Source organism: Mustela nivalis, assembly GCF_964662115.1.
Source record: "Mustela nivalis genome assembly, chromosome: 1".
NCBI classification, from domain to species: Eukaryota; Metazoa; Chordata; class Mammalia; order Carnivora; family Mustelidae; genus Mustela; species Mustela nivalis.
Window position 1 is genome coordinate 72,163,902 of NC_139020.1, and position 12,020 is coordinate 72,175,921.

Genomic DNA, 12,020 nt, shown 5'->3' on the forward strand with positions numbered 1-12,020 from the left:
TATTTAAAGCTTTTATTCCAAATACACTGCAGCAATAGAAGCAGCCAGATTTCTCATCCTTTGACCACAGAGTTTCAGCACATAATAGCTTTAGAAAGCGTACTTCACATTAGTCTATGATTGTAGGAATTCTGTATAACATTAAATATGTATATTTAAACTTAAGAATTAAGTTTTATTTGTATTTCAACTTAAATTCTTAAGGATACATTTTAAAAACTAGTTACTGAAACTAATTATTTATTTGCTGAAGTATAGAAATTTAAGGTCTCTACTGTCTTCTTTATAATAACTTTTATTGGTAAGATGAAAAGTTAAAAACTGAAAATCAAGTCAAATGACAACTGGCAATTAGAGTATGTAAAGCTTAAACTAGAATTTTATCATGTTATAATTTATGACCTACAGATACATATTGATATGTAAGGTTCTAAAAAATATACAGCTACATTCATCTGTACACAAATAGAGTATAGGTTTATATACAGATAAAATTTTTCTTTATAAATACCAATTTATTTCTAAAATGTAGGGTCTCAGATGGACAATGATGCCAAAAGCAAAAGAGGCAAGGGGAGGAAAAAAAAACAAAACCTTCAGGTATGTTGCATCTGATATCCACTTTGGGATCCTTGAAACTATTTAGGAAAATTATATAAAATATGTAGAAAACATAAAAATCTAAGGAAAGAAAAATAAAAATTATATAAACATTTTGCAGTGTTTTGATAGTATAGGAATTAAAATCAAAGAGCTAAACACTGTCAACAATCAAACAGTAAAGACTAAGTATGGGTTAAACCGTGTGGACTAACTACAAAAGTAAATGTGAGGTAAGTACTGATAAAGTGTGATTGCAATAATAAAACTGAAAAAATCAATACTTTATAGTGTACTGTATAGTGTACTGATAACTTTTACAAAAGTTAAATCAGCGATGAATCCTTGGAATTCTTTGTACTCCTCTCTCTAAACAAGTGCCCACCACCCAGTCCTCCACTAGGCTGTTCTTTATGTAATTCACACAACTTTTCTTTCTCTTCCCTCACCCATGGGAATATTGCCACTGTATGTTAGTTCAGCATTCCTTGATTTCTACCATGGAAGGAAAGACGACCTAACATTTATTGAGAGCTTACTAAATCTCTAGTTTTTAATGCATGATCTTATTTAATTCTTACAACAACCCTGTACAGTTTTATCATTCCTACTTTTAAAAACATAAAAACTAAGACTCAAACATAACAGTGATTAAAAAGGCTGAATTAAGACACAGAGCTATTACTCTAAAAGTCGTGCTATTTCTCGTAAACTGTATTTCATCTCTTATTAATTATTCCTGACTGGATTATTAATGTCTGATAATGGCATTATGCCATGATTCTAAATTATCATTGTAAATTGTCAACAATTTTTAAAAAGACTTGTTTTTCATCGCTCTGACTATTCAAATGACACATGCTTATAAGAATTTCTAAAATATAGAATATGAAGACAAGCAATGATTGTCACTTTAACCAAATCACCCAGAGGGGAAAACTACGTAATCATTTTAGAACAATGCTTTTTAGCTTTATGCACCACATGTGTTTGGTGTGTCCCTACTCCCTATCTTGTCTACACAAAGAACTGGCACATTGGAAGAATTCCAAACAGAATGATAGTCCTTTGAGAAAGATCGCTTTGATCAAGTTCTTTATTCTAAAGTCCCAGTGGCTGATTCCATTTAATGGTAGGCCTTCCATCAGCAAATGATCCAATTCTAATGCTTAAATCAAAGGAAATTGGAGATCAACTTTTAGAATAGCCAAGTAAAAATCTCTGAACTTCTCATTCTCTCTCACATACACAAAAGACAAAAATAAGGACACAATAAAAGCAAACATGTCTATAACTCTCCAAATTAACCAAAACTACTGAGCTGTATTGTAAGGCCTGAAATACTGTAAGGTACCTGGAATTTGAGCCATGAGTTCCTCTGCTCTTGCCAGACTTGCTTCTCACTTTGCCTAACTAGGAAGGTTTCCTGCCCAGGTAATTCCCCCATCAGCTGCACCAGCTACATCAGCTGCACCCCACCTCCCAGCCAGCCAGCAAAATTACTCAAACAAACTTGTCATAACCTCCTGAGAGACACAAGGCCCCACCCCACTCCTATTATAAAGCCTATCTCCCACAGCCCCTTCTGGTTCACTCTGTTTCCAAGTACAACCTCTTTGTGACCATTCATGGCATGCAGTGTCCTCTTCTCCATAGCCTGTGAGTTAATTTGACTAATAAACTGCTGTCCATCTCCTCTGTCCAATGTTGGATGTTGTATTCAGCCAGCTTATACTATTTAGGATAATGGAGTCCTCCTCCAGCAATGGAGTGAATAGAAATGATCAGAACAAGAAGAAACAAAATCATCTATTCAAGAGAAACTATTCTGAACTTCTTTAGACAGGGGAGGTTTGTGACATTTAATGTTGGGACTCTTCCCATCCCCCTACTCTTCATACCCTAGTTGTGCAATTGCCTTGAAAAGCAAAGTCTTATAGCCAATTGACAGATGTGAACAGTTGGAGCTCTGTAAGAAACACCACCTCCCAAATACAGTCAATATAATATTTATTAGTGTGCTCTTACAGCTTTTTTAATATAACTCATATTTCATCTTAACCAAGGCAGGGAGGGAAGAAGTATTTATCCCTAGGTAATTACTGAAACCATTTCAATATGCTAGGAACACTGCAACTACCTAAAGTTATTATTTCAGTTGGAGTAAAAAATCCTGGCCAGGAATTTAAAAGGAACTCTTCAAAACAAAATGGCTGTTGGAAAATTTGAGAAGCTTCAGCATATTTCTGAACATCTAGAAGATGGTGTGAGCATGCACAAAGCCCTGGAAAGACCTGGTTAAGAAGAAATTTCCGTTAATTTCTGGCTAAACATAAGGCCCTGAGTAAGTAGGAAGTGAAAGCTAAGGCTATCTTATAAATATCCTGAAGTTTGAAAGTATGCCTTCTCACACAGATCCCCTTGGCAAAGGTAGAGGATATACAGACAAGGTAGTTGATGACGTCATCTCATCAAACATTGCATTGGTTAACTACTAAATTATACTGAATTGGAGGTGACCAATAGGAAGTCAGGTTTAAAAATTTAAATGAGAATTATTTAAAATTAAAATATATAATTTTTTAATTTTTATTTTAGAAAATCCAGCAGATAATTCAGTGGTTACATAAAGCAAAAAATATGGAATCTATTGAATTAGTCCAGGTAAATCTCTGAACAAATGCGCAGCAATGAGATAAACAACAATGGTAACAAAATTTCAGTAACAGCAAAATCTGGGTGGGAGGAACTTGATACCAGAGTTCTTAGAATGTATTATCTAAAATGCCCAGGTTTCAACAACAAAACAACAAAAAATTATGAGACATGCAAAAAAAAGTTTAAGAATGAAAAATAAAATAAAAACTGTGCAACATAAAAAGGCAAAAAGGAGCCTGAAAATAACGTTCCTTAGAAGACTCAAATTTTAGTACAAAAAATTTTAAATTACCTATTATGTTTAAAGAATGAAGATAATGAAAGAAATATAGCAGCACCTCACAAAGAATATGAAAGAGAGATCAATAAAATTTTTAAAAAAGAACCAAATAGAAATAATTTTGCAGTTGAAAGGCACAATAACTAAAAATAACAATTTAGTAGAGGGACTCAAAAATCAGTCTAACTGGCAGAAGAAAAAATAAAAAACTTGATAGTTCAAGAGAGATTATCCAGTGTTAGGAGCAGAAAGAGAAGAGCAAAAAATTGGAACAGGGCCTCAGAGACCTAAGATACAAATAAGCATTCCAATGTACACATAATGAGAGGGTCATGAGAAGGAAAGGAAAAAGAACAGAAAAGGTATTTGAAAAAATATTGGTCAAAAACTTCTCAAACTTGATGAAAAATATTAAGCTCATCTGAGAAGCTCAATGAACTCCAAGTAAATAAAATCAAAAAGTCATACCTAAACATATCATAGTCCTATGGAGAAGAGTCAAAGATGAAGACAAAATCTTGAAAGCAACAAAAGAAAAACAACCTGTAAATAACCACTTCTCAATAAGATTAAAAGCTGACATCTCAATAGAAACCATGGAGTCCCGAAAGCAATGGGATGACATATTCAAAAAGTTAAAAAAATAGTCTGAATGAATGCAATGAAATAAAAATGAATTCTATATCCAGCAAAACTATTCTTCAACAAATGAAGGAGAAATTAGGACATTGCCAGAAAAGAAAAGAAAAAAAGAGGAAAAGAAAAAAACCCTAAAAGAATCTGCCAGTAGTAATTCTGCCTTATAATAAATACTGAAGAGAACTCTTCAGGCTAAAAAGATACTAGACAATAACTTGAAGCCACATGAAGAAATAAAAAGCATCCATAAACATAGCCACATAGGTAAATATAAAAGACAGAATGCATGTCATTTTGTTTGTAACTTTCCTACTAATTTAAAGGCAAACACATAGAGCAATAATTATAAAATTGTGTTGGTTATAGTGTACCAAATGCAATTTGTATAAATATAGCACAGAGAAAGTGGAAGAATGGATCTTTATTGGGACACAGTATTTGTATGCTATTAAAATTAAGTTGATATCAATGTAAATCAGATTAAGATATTAATTGTTATCTGCAGGACAGCCACAAAGCCAAAACACTCAAAAAAATAAAATACAGGAACATTAAAATTATATACCAGAAAGTATCTATTTAACACAAAAGAAGACAGTAACAACGGAATAGAGGAACCAAGAAGACATAAGACATATAGAAAAGGAATCATAGATTTAAATCCTACTTTATCCATAATTACATTAAATGTAAATGGAGTATCACTACAATCAAAAGGCAAGGACTACAAGATGGATTAAAAAATCACCTACTGGGGTGCCTGGGTGGCTCAGTGGGTTAAAGCCTCTGCCTTTGGCTCAGGTCATGATCCCTGGGTCCTGTGATCGAGTCCCACATTGGGCTGCCAGGCGGGGAGCCTGTCTCCCCTCCCCGCCACCGCCTGCCTTTTGGCCCATTCGCGATTTCTGTCTGCCAAATAAGTAAATAAAATCTTAAAAAAAAAAATCACCTACCTATTGCTGTCTACAAAAGATGCCTAAAATTAAAGGCACAAGTAAAAGTGTAGAAAGAATGAATATAAAAGCATTAATCAAAAAAATAGCTTGGGGGCTATATTAATATTGGACAAAATAGACCTTAAGACAAAAATTGTTTCTAGAGTTATAGATTTTAATAATGACAAAATGATCGATTCACCAGGAAGACACAAGCATGTCTACGTACCTAACAGCAGAGCCCTAAAATACATGAAGGAAAAACTGACAAAAATTAAAAGGTGTGATAAACAATGAAACAGTAATTGTTGGAAACATCAATACTCTACTTTGAATAATTGATAGGAGTTGCAGGAATTGCATGAAAGGCAATTTCATTTCTTAATTAAAGGCACCTAGATTGATGCACTTTCCCATATCAGAAACCAAGAATTTTTGACACTTTTTTTTTTTTTTTACATTGCCTTCAACATCTATCCTCACTAAATCTCAATATGTAATTAGAAATGTGTGAAAATCCCCTGGCTTTTTCTCTCCATCACCAGTTGCTACCACATTGGTCAAAACCACCATCATCTCCCCTTAGACTAGTCTAATAGACATGCATGCTAATATCTCTCATTTCCATCTTTTTCCCTTTCAGTTCATTTTTCAAACAGCATCAGTTGTCATATATTTTTAATGTTTGTTAGATGTCACTGCCTTTCAAGCAACCCCTATAAGCTTTCCATTATGTTTGAAATAAAATCCAATTTCTTGTCCTTGGTCTATAAAGCTCTTGTTATTATCTGGGCCTGCCTGAGTCTCTAAACTAATTTTTCATTCTTAAATCTCCATTCTCTTACCACATGGCCTCTTTTCTCTTACCACATGGCCCACAAATCTCTTTTCAACTCTGCTATGGAGCCTGCTATTCCTTCCACCTTGAATCCTTCAGGACTCAGCTCAAATATGTCCTTCCCCAGAAAGGATTTTTTTGATCCAATTCAAAGCACATCTCCTAACCACTCTCTGTCATTAGACACTATATATATATATTTTTTTTTAGACACTATATATTTTGATTACATATTTATTAGTGGTGTTATTCAAATGATTCTTTGAAAACTGAACCCAACCTTTAACAGTTGATACTTATTTTCTTCAACTATTTAACCTAAGGAAAAATATATATAAAAATTTTAATTTGAAGCTCAAAAATAATTATAAAGTGTGAAATGTTCCCTGTGACTTCTTCAGACTAATCTGCTGTGAACGATTTCTTTTCTGAGGTAAACTGTGAGGAGAAAGGGAAAGATGTATAAATCTCTTTAGTTTCATGTAGCTGCAGAAAATATGTTTTATGGTTAAATTCTTCCTGGATGTCTTTTTTCCTAGGATCAAAAATTCTTTTCATCTCTGGTTATTCCATCTCACTCACTGTCAACATGCATAATCCTTGGTATTCTAAAATTTTATAAAGGTCATTTGAATATGCTTTAATCGGGCTTTAAACACATACTCTTTCATGGTCGTCATTATTAATAACAGCCAATGGTATCATGGTTTATGGTTATTTTAAACAAACTCTTAGACATGTTAAGCAATATGGAGTTGAGAAACATTGATTGCTTGCAACTTCTTAGGCTTAAAATGCATAAGTATAAAATTGGTTAACATTTTTTGGGAATATAGCTTCTTTGCTTAAAATATTGATAAGATTAAGAACATTGTTTCTTGGTTCTCAGGAAGGGAGATTCAAACTATTTCAGATATTTTGATAAAATGTTAACAGTCTCCTTGATTTCTACTATTTAGAGATTATGGTGACTTCACTCCTTTTCCTTTAAAAGTAATTGATCAAATTGAGAAAGCTTGGCTAAGAAGAAGTATATTGCATTTGTTCACACTTCTTTAACATTTGGTGCCATTAGTGTAACAAATGTTTCTGACTGACATAAACATATGACACTGTGCCCAGAAGTTATTTATGAGAAATTAATCATTTGCCTCAAAATTCTTTTGGGAGGGAAAAGCTCTGATTAATTTTCACTATCAGTGTATAAAGGGTACACTTTAACTTTTAAAGCTATACATCATTTTTATTGTATAAGAATTTCATTTATATAATTTGCAACCATAACACAAATGAGTAGTTTGCTTTTGACAGAAAATGCTTTTCTATACATATAGAGATAATCATACATGTACATACATGTCTAATGCATTAACAAGGTATTATTAAAATGACTAAGTGACTAGAGACTGAATATTCAGGAAGCTACCATTTCATGATTTAGTTCCTCTGCTCTGTTATTCCTAAGCCATAAGTTTCAAGTTCAACTTCCTTACTAATGAAAACCAGTTGCTGGGATAATGTTTAACTCTTAAGTATACCATTTTTCCAAGGAAAACATTAAAATTGGCCTCAAATATATGCTCACTCATAACATGAAGATTTAAATGAATCTCTTCTAAGAACATAATGACCATCCCAACTTTTCCTGGACATAGCACAGATTTTTAAATGTTCACATTCTAGTTGGCTTGAGGGGAGTAACTCATTGTATTTTCTAGTGGTAACTATAGACAAGTAAACCTCTAGAGAGAACTCAAAAATGCCTACTTCACTAGAATAGCAAAGAAACTGTAAATAAAAAATACAGAGGGGGGCACCTGGGTGGCTCAGTGGGTTAAGCCTATGACTTTGGCTCAGGTCATGATCTCAGTGTCCTGGGATCGAGCCCCACATTGGGCTCTCTGCTCAGTGGGGAGCCTTATTCCTCCTACTCTCTCTCTCTGCCTGCCTCTCTGCCTACTTGTGATCTCTCTGTGTCAAATAAATGAATAAAATCTTAAAAAAAAATAGAGGAAAAAAAAAGTCCCTAAAAACAGCTTGTAAATCTTAAAGGGCCTTTGAATAGGAATGATTTATTTCAGTGCTGTTACCCTTAAGTGTTTGAATTACAATTACTTTGTTATTTTGTGTTACTCTGAGCCTTCATGAAGACAGGTCCTGAGCCACTACCTCCCAAAATGTTTTTTATTATTGTGAATAGTTTGAAGCATTTGTTTTATCGTTTTGAATCTTCCTTTGTTTAATAAGTAGAAGACATATTTATTTGGTGCATGTATATATATGTGTGTATATATATATATATTCATATATATTCATATATATACATACACATAGTTAATTTGCCAGTTCCTTACATCACCTTCACTCATATGTCAAGGTGATGCAAGGAACTGGCAAATTAACCTATCAAAGATTTAGAGCAGATACCAAGGTAATCCTTTTTTTGACAGTGACAACTCCAGAATTTTATATGGAATAATCTAAGGGGCAATAGTCTAAATAAGATAGCAGAAGGTTTCTGTAGGAGTGACAAAAAAGCACTATGTTTAATTGCATTGTATATTTATTGGAATGGCTTGAATCTTAGTTGCTTAGCAAGCACTATTTTTAAGTTGGAATTTGTCTTTATTTGGTGACTTAGTGGAGAAAAGGTATACAATGAAAGACTCTGATGTTTTCATTTTGTATAAAGAAGAGGATCCTGGGTGCCTGGGTGCCTCAGTCAGTTAAGTGTCTGACTCTTGATTTCATCTCAGATCATGATCTTGGGGTTCTGAGATCAAGTTTCTCATGGGGCTCCATGCTGAGCAGGGAGTCTGCTACTCCCTCTGTCCCGACACCCACTTGTGCTCGCTTGCTCTCTCTCTCTCTCTCAAATAAATAAAATCTTAAAGAAAAAAAAAAAAAAGATCAGAGGATACCCTGGGACATTAAGGTTAGCCAAAGATAAAGTACCTTAACTTATTAAATCAGAATATCTACCCAGAAGTCATATTACAAAAACTTGTATGTGACTGAGAATTGGAATCTAAAAGATACTAAGTTTAGTTCCTGCCATCCATATGCTATCTGCATCTCATACACAAAGGCATTACATAGAAGTCACATTCCATCATGTTCATAACTGTAGTCACTTTGCCAGTCCTAGTGCATTAATATATCCTTGTGATCAACAATATATTCATTTGATTAGTAGTTATTTAGGACCTCCTAGTGGCTTACTTCATCTTTGAATCTTATACATTATATGTTTGCTGAGCTGTATAGAGAAATTGAAAAAAAATAAAGCTCTTTTGCTTCAAGGGAGAGGACAAGTCTAGGTTAGTCTATAAGGCATTCTGAAAATATTTAAGGTGAGCATTAAGTAGAGTATCATACTGGTCTTTCCTATGTGGAATACAGCACAAGTTCTTATCTGGTGACCTTTAAAGTACTCTTCTGTCTCTTAGACCTCTTCCGTTTCTTCCTATACTCTTCTATATTCTACTCCCCTAACAGCAGAGCCAAAAGGACTTCTCGATGATTACTACAAATGACTTATAGTATTCTACATTTTTACCTCTGTTCTAGCTATTTCCTAAACCTAGAATTCTTTTTTTTTTAATTTTTTATTTTTTATAAACATATATTTTTTCCCCAGGGGTACAGGTCTGGGAATACACCAGGTTTACACAGTACACAGCACTCACCAAAGCACATACCCTCCCCAATGTCCATAATCCCACCCCCTTCTCCCAAACCCCCTCCCCCCAGCAACCCTCAGATTGTTTTGTGAGATTAAGAGTCACTTATGGTTTGTCTCCCTCCCAATTCCATCTTGTTTCATTGATTCTTCTTCTACCCACTTAAGCCCCCATGTTACATCACCACTACCTCATATCAGGGAGATCATATGATAGTTGTCTTTCTCTGCTTGACTTATTTCGCTAAGCATGATACGCTCTAGTTCCATCCATGTTGATGCAAATGGCAAGATTTTATTTCTTTTGACGACTGCATGGTATTCAATTGTGTATATATACCACATCTTCTTTATCCACTCATCTGTTGATGGACATCTAGGTTCTTTCCACAGTTTGGCTATTGTGGACATTGATGCTATAAACATTCGGGTGCACATGCCCCTTTGAATCACTATGTTTGTATCTTTAGGGTAAATACCCAGTAGTGCAATTGCTGGGTCATAGGGCAGTTCTATTTTCAACATTTTGAGGAACCTCCATGCTGTTTTCCAGAGTGGCTGCACCAGCTTGCATTCCCACCAACAGTATAGGAGGGTTTCCCCTTTCTCCGCATCCTCGCCAGCATCTGTCATTTCCTGACTTGTTGATTTTAGCCATTCTGACTGGTGTGAGGTGGTAACACATTGTGGTTTTGATTTGTATTTCCCTGATGCCGAGTGATATGAAGCACTTTTTCATGTGTCTGTTGGCCATCTGGATGTCTTCTTTGCAGAAATGTCTGTTCATGTCCTCTGCCCATTTCTTGATTGGATTATTTGTTCTTTGGGTGTTGAGTTTGCTAAGTTCTTTATAGATTTTGGACACTAGTCCTTCATCTGATATGTCATTTGCAAATATCTTCTCCCATTCTGTCAATTGTCTTTTGATTTTGTTCACTGTTTCCTTTGCTGTGCAAAAGCTTTTGATCTTGATGAAATCCCAATAGTTCATTTTTTCCCTTGCTTCCCTTGCCTTTGGCGTTGCTCCTAAAAGATGTTGCTGCGGCTGAGGTCGAAGAGGTTGCTGCCTATGTTCTCCTCAAGGATTTTGATGGATTCCTTTCTCACATTGAGGTCCTTCATCCATTTAGAGTCTATTTTTGTGTGTGGTGTAAGGAAATGGTCCAATTTCATTTTTCTGCATGTGGCTGTCCAATTTTCCCAGCACCATTTATTGAAGAGGCTGTCTTTTTTCCATTGGACATCCTTTCATGCTTTGTCGAAGATTAGTTGACCATAGAGTTGAGGGTCTATGTCTGGGCTCTCTATTCTGTTTCATTGATCTAAGTGTCTGTTTTTGTGCCAGGACCATGCTGTCTTGATGATGACAGCTTTGTAATAGAGCTTGAAGTCCGGAATTGTGATGCCACCAACTTTGGCTTTCTTTTTCAATATCCCGATGGCTATTCGAGGTATTTTCTGGTTCCATATAAATTTTAGAATTATTTGTTCCATTTCTTTGAAAAAGATGGATGGTACTTTAATAGGAATTGCATTAAATGTATAGATTGCTTTAGGTATCATAGACATTTTCACAATATTTATTCTTCCAATCCAGGAGCTTGGAACATTTTTCCATTTCTTTGTGTCTTCCTCAATTTCTTTCATGAGTACTTTATAGTTTTCTGAGTATAGATTCTGTGCCTCTTTGGTTAGGTTTATTCCTAGGTATCTTATGGTTTTGGGTGCAATTGTAAAAGGGATGGACTACTTAATTTCTCTTTCTTCTGTCTTGTTGTTGGTGTAGAGAAATGCAACTGATTTCTGTGCATTGATTTTATATATCCTGACACTTTACTGAATTCCTGTATAAGTTCTAGCAGTTTTGGAGTGGAGTCTTTTGGGTTTTCCACATATAGTATCATATCATCTGTGAAGAGTGATAATTTGACTTCTTCTTTGCTGATTTCGATGCCTTTAATTTCCTTTTGTTCTATGAGTGCTGAGGCTAGGACCTCTAGTACTATGTTGAATAGCAGTGGTGATAATGGACATCCCTGCCATGTTCCTGACCTTAGTGGAAAAGCTTTCAATTTTCTCCATTGAGAATGATATTTACAATGTGTTTTTCATAGATGGCTTTGATAAAATTGAGGTATGTGCCATCTATCCCTACACTTTGAAGAGTTTTGATCAGGAAGGGATGCTGTACTTTGTCAAATGCTTTTTCAGCATCTATTGAGAGTATCATATGGTTCTTGTTCTTTCTTTTATTGATGTGTTGTATCACATTGACTGATTTGCGGATGTTGAACCAATCTTGCAGCCCTGGAATAAATCCCACTTGATCGTGGTGAATAATCCTTTTAATGTACTGTTGAATCCTATTGGCTAGTATTTTGTCGAGTA

At 34.7% G+C, this 12,020-nt stretch overlaps 2 long non-coding RNA genes across 2 annotated transcripts in view; one reads left to right on the top strand and one right to left on the bottom strand.

Annotated features, from left to right (window-relative positions):
* LOC309854363 overlaps positions 1–12,020 on the top strand; it is a 470,028-nt gene that overhangs the window by 363,926 nt on the left and 94,082 nt on the right. The window lies entirely within an intron of this gene.
* LOC309854373 overlaps positions 1–12,020 on the bottom strand; it is a 331,707-nt gene that overhangs the window by 18,521 nt on the left and 301,166 nt on the right. The window lies entirely within an intron of this gene.